Here is an 11,433-nt window from a genome sequence, read left to right as displayed (position 1 = left end):
CCACCCGGTGCGCACAGATTCGTGGTGGTCGGTGGTGGCTGCGCTAGTCTATGAAGCTTTGCAGACTTTGCGGCCGCATTTTAAATTCACTAGTCTATGAAGGTGCGCAGACTGAACTAGTACTTGTAGCGCCAAATACCCAAATGAAGTAAGAATCAATATACAAGTAGTAAATAGCAGACAAGTAGTAACTATAATTAAGTTACTGTGAACAAAGGTGAATCATCGTGGAGTTACCTTCTTCACCGTCAGTATGGGCTTGTTGGGATTAATATCAAGCTCTTTCTCAAGTGCACCGACCAGCTCTTTTTCAAGTCTACCGATCAGCTCATCACCACCACACACCACATAATAAACATGCTCTAGTGAAGATCACAAACTTGGTCTTTTCTTTTCTGAACAAATCTAACTCCAGGATTTGGAGCTTTTGCAAGGTTCCTAGTGCAAACATGAAACCGGTGGCTCCTGTACTCCTTATACTGAACCTTGTAAGAGACTTGAAGGGACAACCATTGCCAACGACTAGCCTTCCATCTTTGACTTTTTCTCCCCGATAATACAGTACAAATAGAGAGAGATCACGCAGAGACGGCATGCTCCCAAGTATTTGGAAGTATTCCTCTCTTGGTTCTGTTAATGCTAGTGCAAGGGAAGAGAGGGAGGGCAAGGTGGACATTGATTTTAGAAGCAATGTAGAGACATGCCTACTACCCATGTCAATGAACATCAGTTGTCTTAGCTGACCAAAGGTTGATGGCAATTTTGCCATTTTGGTGTTCCTCATATCTAGCACATGCAAAAGCTGCAGATTGCTCATCTCTCTCGGGATCTCAGTGATAGATGTCCCTTTTAGACTCAGATACCTCAGATGAAATAAATTGCAAATATCCTTCGAATGATGATTAACCACTTCAGTACAACCACTTAAATCCAATGCACGCAGGACAAGAAAACCTGTAAGTGCCGACAGCAAACTGAGGTCTTTACTGAACACAGTAAGTGATCTCACAGGGGACAAGCTGCTCATGGTTGGCATTGGCTGGACGTCCTCTTCATTACTGGTTTGGAGAGACAGTCGACGGATCTTATCTGGCAGTGACCTGGTCTGTTGACCACCCAATGTTGCGAGAAAGTTCTCCTCATTTGACAAGGAAGTGATAAGGTCAAGCACCATGTCGTGTACACGGACAGAGCTCGCCTTATTAGCAATATTGATATCCATTGGTTGGACCAAACTTTTGTTAATGATCTCAGCAATGTAATCCTCTCCTACTTCATACAAGCTCTTCCCCTGCTCTTCATGAATGAATCCTTCACCTTGTGCGATAGGCAGAAACGTCTTACCTCGTATGAGGGGACGTGTTGCGTGTTATATAGCAGGGGCGCAATAACCCTGAGGCGCATACAATCGGTTGGAGAGAATCCAAGTTACATCATGAGGAAGAAGAAAAGGAGGAGATAGACCTAGCTAGTTACAACAGATAAGAATCCGGCTAACTACCTCCTAGCTAACTATCACGCATATCTCAGATCTTTCCTGTCACGTTACAAAGTACATGCGCCATATATATGTATTGTGTTTAACACCCTCCCTTAATCACAACTTGGACAAGTTGAGATTATGTTTGAAGTCTTCAAAGCTTCGTACAGGCAAGGCCTTTGTGAAACCATCTGCAACTTGATCTCTGGAATGCACGAAGCGAATGTCAAGTTGTTTCTGAGCAACCCTTTCTCTGACAAAGTGGAAATCAATCTCTATATGCTTTGTTCTTGCATGAAAAACTGGATTTGCAGAAAGATAGGTGGCACCAAGATTATCACACCATAAACATGGAGCTTGTGTACTCTTAACACCGAGCTCCTTTAACATAGACTGAACCCATATTATTTCTGCTGTAGCATTTGCTAATGCTTTATACTCTGTTTTGTACTTGATCTAGAGACAGTAGCTTGTTTACGTGCACACCATGAAATCGGGTTAGGTCCAAAAAATATTGCAAACCCACCAGTTGATCGTCTATCATCTAGGCAGCTTACCCAATCAGAATCAGAAAAAGCACTGACAAGACTGGAGGATGATTTGCTGAAGTTCAACCCAATGCTCAAGGTGTTTTTGATGTATCTGACTATACGTTTTGCAGCTGTCAGATGAACAGTAGTTGGTGCATGAAGAAACTGACATACTTCGTTAACAGCAAAAGAAATATTAGGCCTAGTAAGAGTAAGATATTGCAATGCTCCTACTAAACTTCTGTATTTTGTACTGTCCTCTTGATTCAAGAGTGTTCCTTCTATAAGAGATAATTTTTCTAAGCTGGATAAGGGAGTAGGTGAGGGTTTACAACCTTGCAAACCAGCCTTTTTTACCAGATCAGTTGCATACTTTTCTTGAGAGAGATGAAGTCCTTCTTTGTGTCTCTTCACCTCAATTCCAAGAAAGTAGTGCAAGTCTCCAAGATCTTTCAGGGCAAAATCTGTACTTAAATCTTTCAACAGTCCTGTAATGGCTTCATTAGATGAGCTTGTTACAATAATATCATCAACATAGATGAGAACAAAGATGCAAGTATTGGACTTGTTGTAGATAAACAATGAGGTGTCAGATTTTGATGGAACAAACCCAAGTGTCTGCATTTTATGGCAAAGGCGAGAATACCATGCCCTTGGAGCTTGCTTCAAAACCCATATAGTGCCTTGTCCAGTTTGCACACATATGAGGGAACACTTTTTCTTTCAAACCCAGGTGGTTGTTTCATGAACACTTCCTCTTCCAGAACACCATGAAGAAACGCGTTCTGAACATCTAACTGTCTAAGACTCCAGCCTCTGGAGACAGCTATAGATAAAACAAGACGGATGGTAGCAGCTTTTACAACTGGACTAAAAGTGTCCTCATAGTCTATACCATACCGTTGTTTGAAACCCTTTGCAACGAGCCTAGCCTTATAACGATCAATGGTTCCATCAGATTTTCTTTTAATTCTGAATACCCACTTGCAATCAATTAAATTCTTACCATGCTATGGAGGAACCAAATGCCACGTTTTGTTTTTCTTTAGAGCCATGTACTCTTCATGCACAACTTTTCTCCATTTGTCATCACCAAGTGCTTCTTCTACTGTATTTGGTTCACCTGGTTCTCCTGTGGAACAAATCATGCCATACTTGGTCATGTGTTTGTAATTAACAGGTTTTGTCACACCTTTTTGTAGCCGGGTGCGTCTCGGAGATGAGGGAGGTAAATCTGTGGCTGCAGAAGATCCAGCATGCTGCACAGGAGATCCCGAGACCAAATCAGCATCGGAGTCAGCGGACGCGGGGCCAGTCTGATCTTCTGTGGCCAGCATCCGCGACTCAGCCCTTGCAATAGCCGCAGAAGATCCCGGCCGCTCATCATGCGCCGATGATTGCAGATCAGAGTGGGGTTCCGCGCCGATCGGCTGGGTGGTGTGCGCAGGAATATCTGTGCCGGATCCCGCGCCCGCGCTGGGCCTCGCTTCGGTGGAGCGTGTCGGAGGCCGCCGCTTGTAGCACACGGGCTGGCTGCGGAGACGCGCACCGCTCGGGCCAGCGGCTGCATGCCACGTGTCTTCTGTGGGTTCGGAGCCGGCACGTGTGCCCGCAGTAGCTGCGCCCCCGCCTGCGGTAGCGTATCCCGAGGGGAATCCTGCAGCAGCTGCGCCCTCGCCTGCAGCTGCTGATCCCGGGGAGGATCTGATTTCCTGACGCGGAACGGATCCCGAGGAGAATCTGTCTCCTGGTTCGGAACACATGAAATAAGGCTCGATTTTTCCACCGTTTGGGCCGTTTTCAACTTCATTTTCTTTGTTGTTTCCTCCTGTTTCATCAGCACACACTTCATGTTCGCCATTAGTAAGGTTAGTCAACAATGGATCATTAATATTGTTCCCCCCATGATCAAAACTAGTAAGGTGAGGTGGCAAAAGAAGAATTTCTTTTCGAAGTAGTGCGCCGGCATTTGGATGAAGATCAGCAAAGGGAAATTTGGTTTCGTCAAAAACCACATCTCTAGAGATATAGACACGGCCAGTAGAGACGTCAAGGCATTTTACACCTTTGTGTTGGGCACTATAGCCAAGAAACACACATTGTGTGGACCGAAACATGAGTTTGCGGTTATTATAAGGACGGAGATTTGGCCAACATGCACATCCAAAAACGCGAAGAGATTTATAATCTGGTTTGGTGTGGAGAAGCCTTTCAACAGGAGTTTCATTGTTGATGACGCGACTAGGGAGCATATTGATTATGTGAACAGCCGTGAGGAAATCTTCATCCCAGAATTTTAGAGGCATAGAAGCTCCGGCTAGAAGAGCAAGCCCAACCTCAACTATGTGGCGGTGCTTGTGTTCGGCCGAGCCATTTTGTTGGTGAGCGTGAGGGCATGACATGTGATGTGAAATACCGAGAGTTTGGAAGAAGGAATTGAGTTTCTCGTATTCCCCTCCCCAATCAGATTGTACAACAATGATTTTGCTGTCAAACTTGCGTTCAACAAGAGCTTGAAAGTTTTGGAAAACTTGAAAAACCTCGGATCGTTTCTTGAGAAGATAGATCCAAGAGAATTTGCTATAGTCATCAATAAAGCTAACATAGTATGTGTGTCTACCAACAGAACTAGGGGCCGGACCCCAAACATCAGAAAAAATTAATTGCAATGGTTTTGTGGAGACACTAGTAGATATAGGATAAGGTAACTGATGACTTTTAGCTCTTTGACAGGAATCACAAATTGTTTCATCATGACGCTCACCAACAAACGGGAGCTTATTCTTCCTAAGTAATCTCTCAACTAAAGAAAAAGAAGCATGTCCTAATCGATCGTGCCACCGTGTTGACGAGACCTTGACAACACCATAGACTTGTTTATTGAACCTCCTACGCTCCGGAATCAACGGGTAAAACCCTCGAACACATCTACCTCGATAGAGGATTTTCTTTGTTGCCTGATCTTTGATCAAAAAGAAATAGGGATGAAATTCGAGAAACACATGATTATCAATGGCAATTCTATGAACGGAAAGGAGGTTTTTATTGGCACTAGGGACATGAAAAATTCTCTTAAGATGGATGCTACGTTTAGGGGTACTAAATATTGAATGACCAATGTGACGTATTTTCATACCTTCTCCACTGGCTGTGTGGATCTGATCTTTTCCACGGTATTTTTCCTTCATTGTGACTTTTTCAAGTTCACTTGGGATATGGTTTGTGGCGCCGCTGTCGACATACCAATTGGTGTCAATCCCGTAGGAGCCTTCTGCAGCCGCGGCGATTTTGTCCTCATCTTGAGGATCATCGTCATCCTCCTCGTAGCGGTACCAGCAGTCTTTGGCTGTGTGGCCCACCTTGCCACAAATCTGACAGCGCGGAGTGTCCGGGCGAGCCCTGCCAGAGCCACCACCGCGACGCCCCCTGCTGCCAGATCGCCCGCCGCTACCGCTGTGTCCACCACCTCCTGACCTCCCCTTGCCACGAGAGGAGCCACGCGAACGAGAACCACCACCACGCCCACGAGACGCGGCGTTGGCAGAGGACTTGAAGCCGCCACCGGAGCAGCCGTGGAACTGCGCCATGCGCTGATCGAAGTTGCTGAGCATGGAGAAGAGTTCGTCAAGGGAGGCAGGCGTGACGCGGGCGTCCAGAGCCGAGACCAGGGGCTGGTAGTCCTGATCAAGGCCATGGAGGATGTAGGAGATGAGTTCATCGTCTTGAATCGGCTTACCGGCCGCTGCCAGTTCATCGGCCAGTCCGCGCATAGTGGCGAAGTAGGATGCAACGGACTAGTTTCCCTTCTGTGCGTTGATGAGGGAAGTGCGCATGTTGTTGACGCGGCTTAGGGACTGGGACGAGTACATGTTCGCCAGCGTCGTCCAGAGCGCCTGCGCCGTGGTGACCGTGGTCACCGTGATGAGCACCTCTTTGGAGAGGTTGGCCAACAGGTAGCCGAGCACCTGCTGATCCTCCTTGACCCAGATAGGGTGGAGAGGGTTGGGCGTGAGTGTCTCCTTGCCATCCTTGTCCTTGGTGGAGAGGAGCTTGGCTGGCTCCGGCGAGGTGCCGTCGACGAGGCCGAAGACACTGGCGCCACGCAGTTGCGGCGTGATCTGCGTGCGCCACAGCACGTAGTTCGTGCGGGACAGCTGCTCGGTGACCTGGCCATTGAGGCTAAGTTGGAAAGCGCCGGAGGAGGAGGAGGAAGACATGGCTAGGCACGATTGGAATAGGTAGGGTTTTAGATTGGAAGAGAGAGGGCTCTGATTACCATGTGCGATAGGCAGAAACGTCTTACCTCGTATGAGGGGACGTGTTGCGTGTTATATAGCAGGGGCACAATAACCCTGAGGCGCATACAATCGGTTGGAGAGAATCCAAGTTACATCTTGAGGAAGAAGAAAAGGAGGAGATAGACCTAGCTAGTTACAACAGATAAGAATCCGGCTAACTACCTCCTAGCTAACTATCACGCATATCTCAGATCTTTCCTGTCACGTTACAAAGTACATGCGCCATATATATGTATTGTGTTTAACACACCTATCCATTTCCATATCAACTGTTTGGTTTTAATATCATAATCCTCTGGATACAAACTGAGATACAGTAAACAAGTCTTCAGATTTGGAGGCAGGTCATAGTAACTGACATATAGTATCCTTCTCATGTCAATCAAGTCAGGATTATTTTCTAGCCCACAACCCATAGATTGGTACACCTTGTACCAATACGTATATGTATTTTCATGTTCCTCTTTACTAGCCAACATACTAGCAAGTGTAATGATAGCTAATGGTACTCCGCCACATTTCCCTAAAATGTTCTCACTAATTTCAGCCAACTGAACAGGAGGACACTTGTCTCTACTTCCAAATATTCTTTGATGGAATAATTGTCTTGAGTCACTGCTAGAAAGAGGTTTAAGCTGATAAACACCACCAGCTTCTTTAGCAACATCCATAATGCGAGTTGTTGTGATTACTCTGCTATCACATTCATTCTCAATCAGAGCACATCTAATACTTCCCCATGCAGATTTATCCCATATGTCATCAATGACAATGAAATACCTGCGAGGTAATACCAAAGAGCTGTATATTAGTAAAGCTATTGTATACAAGTAAAAATCAGGAAACTGAGGATGGTTGTAACACCCAGTAAATAATGTAACCCTAAAATGCACGATTATGGGATTAAATGGCTCTTAAGTAGAAAGTTGCATACCGAAAACCTAATGGGTAGAAAATATAATTTGATCTAGTCCTAGTTTGGATGATCAGACTCAGTAGTTCGTTCACCTCATCAAAGCAAATAATTTGGACTATTCATTTCCTTAGGTCTAGCTAGAGTGCTAGACCTATGGTTCAAGCAAATCGGACGGATGACATAATTGTAAACTTAATTACAAAAATAGGTAAGAGGCTAGGCGAACCATCAGGCTTCATGGCGTGCCTACTCTAGAGTACTGGAGGCAACCTCATGGCATCCGCTCACTAGTTTAGAGATATATTCGTCATAATATTATGATATTGTCTGTTGCTTGCCATGGATGTTAGCACAATAAAGGAGGTGCTGCCAGATTTTAGACTATAATAACATTGAGTTGAGTGGTTAGTGGTGTAAACATATCTGCAGTAAGTACTGCAAATATTGAACCTACAGCTATTTATTTAGATATAAGCCTCCAACAGGTAGAAACATATAATAAAGTACATGATATACCACACATATTATTTGGTTACTCTAAAATTATTATATTATAAATTTTCGGTTAGGACCATGTAGTTTTGATTACCAAATTAGTGCAGTTAACTTACAAATTTATTGCCTTTTTTCTTTCTAGAAGAATTAAAGAATTAGATAGACTCCACTTTTCATGATCTATTTGTTCTTGTTTTCGTACAAAGGGGTTCAATAAACACTATCAAAGCTAGATACCAGGACAAACATACAAGTACCAGGATAAAACTGCAGAAAATTCCCCTACCGGTCTATACATTAAGCACAAACGTCAACTGAAAAAACTAAAAATACATACCTCTTATTTCGGAGGAATTCTCTTATCTCATTTATAAGTTGTGTTTCGCTCCATGCTGACTCGTCCATGATGTTATTGTACTTGCCCTTGTCAAGTTGATGCAGCAAACTCTTGAAAAGCTTCTTCATGTTAGGATTAAGAGACACGGAAACAAAAGCCCCACAATCAAATTTCCCATGAAGCTTGTCATACACGACGTTAGCAAGAGTTGTCTTCCCTAATCCTCCAAAGCCAACAATAGAGATCATCTTCAGCTGTTTCTTGAACACCTCGTCTCCTTCCGTCAGCATCCTGACTATGTCAAGGCTCTTCCTTTTGGTACCAATAAGCTCTTTCGCCTTTTTGAACAAGGCTAATTGGCGAAGGGTATCAGTACTTGTGCCTGTGGGCTTGGACACAACGCTATCAACCTTGTATCTTTCACGCCTCTCACTGACCTCCTTGATGCGGCTCTTGATGTCTTTGATATCCATGCCTATTTTGTGTCGGATCTTGCCCTTTGTCAGTATGTCCATGCTTCTGTGGATGAAACCCATAAAGCTGTGTGGCTTCTTTTGTTGCCGACACTCAAGTTGAACCCGGAATCTGTCGATGTCATCTTCGATCTCATAGGACAGTTCCCTGACGTCCCTCGCCCAGAGCTTGACCTGGATGTCAGGTGGCTGATCCAACGGTGCCTCCGAGATCTTGATGAGGGCAGCCTCCATGCTCTCCAGCTCTGCTTTGAGGAATTTGATCTCACCCCTGGTGCTCTTCTGCAGGTTGTACTCCTCCTTGAGCAGGTCGCCGAGCATGGGCAGGAGGGTGCTCATTGCCCCGGTAACGACCTCCATACTACTTGCCTTGCCGGATCGAAAGAGCTTTCTGATGTTTTGGTTGATGATCAACTGGGTGCTGCAATGTGATTTCTACCCCTGGCTCCTGCAGCTTCTTCTTCCAATATCTTCTCTGTTTCAAAAATAAATAAATTGTGGTTTCCAAAATGAGAAGGTTGCAAACAAGATTTTGAAGATTTCAACACCCAATACAGTTTTCAAGATGGGAGAAGTGTAACTTCCATCCATAAAATGTTTGGCAAGTTTGAATCAACTAAGTATGAACCTGGTTCATCATACATTTTGACTAAACTCTAAGTGTCAAATCCACATAATGCCAAGTTTCGACTACTGTGTGTACTTATATCCGTGTGCATGAGGGAAAGGAAGGGCACAAAGAAAGAATCTAGCTGAAGCTAGCAATCCATGAGTGAAAGTCAGTGTTAACTTCCGATCTGCCCTAGTTTTGGTCATGGCAAGATCTCCGCTGAATCAGCTCCCAGAAGGAAGAAAAGAAACTCTGAACATGGATTTTGTTGTGTGAAGAAAATGAACTAAAAAAAATTAAAGACCCAGATCTAGGCCACCTCCACGGCCATTTCCGTGCCATGTGGAGGCTACCACTGCTGGTGGAGGAGCACGAAGGATAGAGGATGCGCCCGGCGGCATGGGAGACAGCACCTCGTACCTCGTGGCGGTGGCCTGCGCGAGCGCGGCAGAGAGAGCAAGCTAAGTTATGTTGGCGCAGCAGCCGGAGCGCGTCGATGACTCCGAGCGTGGAAGCAGCAGCCTAATGCGCGAGCTGGAGAATTAACACTCAAGATCTTCCAAGGAAATGTTGGTAATTACCTGTATGTCTAGGCGAGAGCTTGAGATGATTTCTTCAACGCATCACTTCTTAAGGTGACGGGAGAAGACCGGATAGGAGACTTTCATTTCCACAGAGGCGAGGTGAGATCTGGAGGAGATCCTGTCATAGGAAGGAGACAGATGATGGGAGACTTATATTAAAAGAAGCGAGTCCCAAGTGAATAGTTTATCAATCAGTGCGGCATTTTCTCACATCTAGCTAGCACACCAGCACTACTGCTCCTACTACTACTATTGCTGCTGCTAGTAGGTTTCCTTTTTCTTTTTCGTCTTCTCTATTATATTTTTCATGTTTCTTTTTTTTTACTTTGGTAAAACAACTAAAAATATATGTTTTAGACCAATATGTACTACACCACCATTAAGTTAAACTAGTTAAATGCCCATGATTTGCTACAGAACAATGAAAAAAATATACAGACTCAGGAGTGTGTTAGGATGTAGAAGCAGGACTCCTACGGCCTAGTAACTGAGTACGGCTTGGGTGAGATGGTTCCAACGACTCCTGTTAGGACAGCCGTCCCGGGCGACGGGGGCGGCGATTCCGCGCTTGTCTCTGCTTCCGGCGGCCTCAACGCTGACGCTCAGGCCCCGGAGAGGGACGGAGCGGCGGCGGCTCCGTCAGAGCCCAGGAGGACGGCCGGCATCGCCTTGGGAGCGGCTCGGCAGTCGGGGAGCCGTTTTTGGGCTCTGGCAGAGGAGGTTTCCGACGACGAGAAGGAAGATGAGGTGTGCGCCGAGCCGGGTTCTGCAGCAGGCATGCGTGCGGCCTGCTCCATTGGGGAGTTTGTGGCGCGCGCGGAGGAGCTCGGGGGCTCCTTCAAGGCCGGGCGCCGGCGTGCTTTTGCGCCCGGAGGCCGTGGCTCACGGCGGCCTACTCTGGATACGGCTAGGGCGTTGCGCGCCTCTCCGGCGCGTGAGGGTCGTGGATGTCCTGGTTCGGCCGCCGCGGGACTGTCCCTCAGACCTACGCCGACCCTGCCCTGTGGTGGTGGCGGCGGCGGCGCCGGCGGGTTCGGGGTCGCCTCGCTCTAGGGTTGGGGACGACGCGCCAAGTGGCGGGCTGGGCCTATCTGCCAAGGCGCCTGGCGGGCCTCCTGCGGGGCCGCCACGTCTGCCGGCCCAGCCAAGGGTTATGCAAGCGCCTGAGCCACAGGGGGCCTCGCTCGCGCTCGTGGCCCACTCCGGCCCTGGAGTGGAAGCCCTGCCTTTGACGGCCCACACTGCGCACCCATATAAATGGCTTTGGCTCCCCCGTGGAACCCTAGACATCTCGCTAGGGTTTCCTGCCTCCAAATCAGAGGTGCGGCGATTCGGTCACTCCGCTCGCTTCCACCACCTCACTCCACCCCCCCCCCACCCCTGCTTCGTTCCTTCGCCGAAGTGGTGTCGATGGGTTCCAAGCCCGACCGCCGAGGGGAGAAGCCGCACATGGAGCCTCCGCGGGACCGCACCCGTGGGCACGCCGCCGACGAGGGCGGATGGGGGCCACCACCCGCATGGTGGCTCAAGGAGCAGGAGCGTAAGAAGAAGAAAAAGGAAGAATACAGGAAGAAAGGCCTCGAGCTCAAGCGCAAGGGTCAGATGGCAGCTCAGGGTGGCGACCGCGTCGGCGACTCGCTCGCGAAGAAGTCCAAGCCTGCGGGGGCGGCGGCTGCCAAGCCTCCCCTCCCGCCCAGATCTGAGGCGCCG

General features: G+C 47.4%; 1 pseudogene across 1 annotated transcript; it reads right to left on the bottom strand.

The window, feature by feature from the left end:
* Window positions 1-222: 222 nt before the first annotated feature.
* LOC125505935 (disease resistance protein PIK6-NP-like) lies at window positions 223-9,846 on the bottom strand (annotated as a pseudogene). The gene is made up of 4 exons (XR_015611920.1): window positions 9,721-9,846; window positions 8,057-9,004; window positions 6,559-7,088; window positions 223-1,317 (listed from the first exon to the last, which is right to left on the bottom strand). The product of XR_015611920.1 is annotated as a disease resistance protein PIK6-NP-like (transcript).
* Between the last annotated feature and the right edge of the window lie 1,587 nt (window positions 9,847-11,433).

Source organism: Triticum urartu, chromosome 1A, assembly GCF_056163025.1.
Source record: "Triticum urartu cultivar PI428250 chromosome 1A, HENAU_Tu73, whole genome shotgun sequence".
Taxonomy (NCBI): domain Eukaryota; kingdom Viridiplantae; phylum Streptophyta; class Magnoliopsida; order Poales; family Poaceae; genus Triticum; species Triticum urartu.
This window is presented reverse-complemented; position numbering and strand designations above follow the sequence as displayed.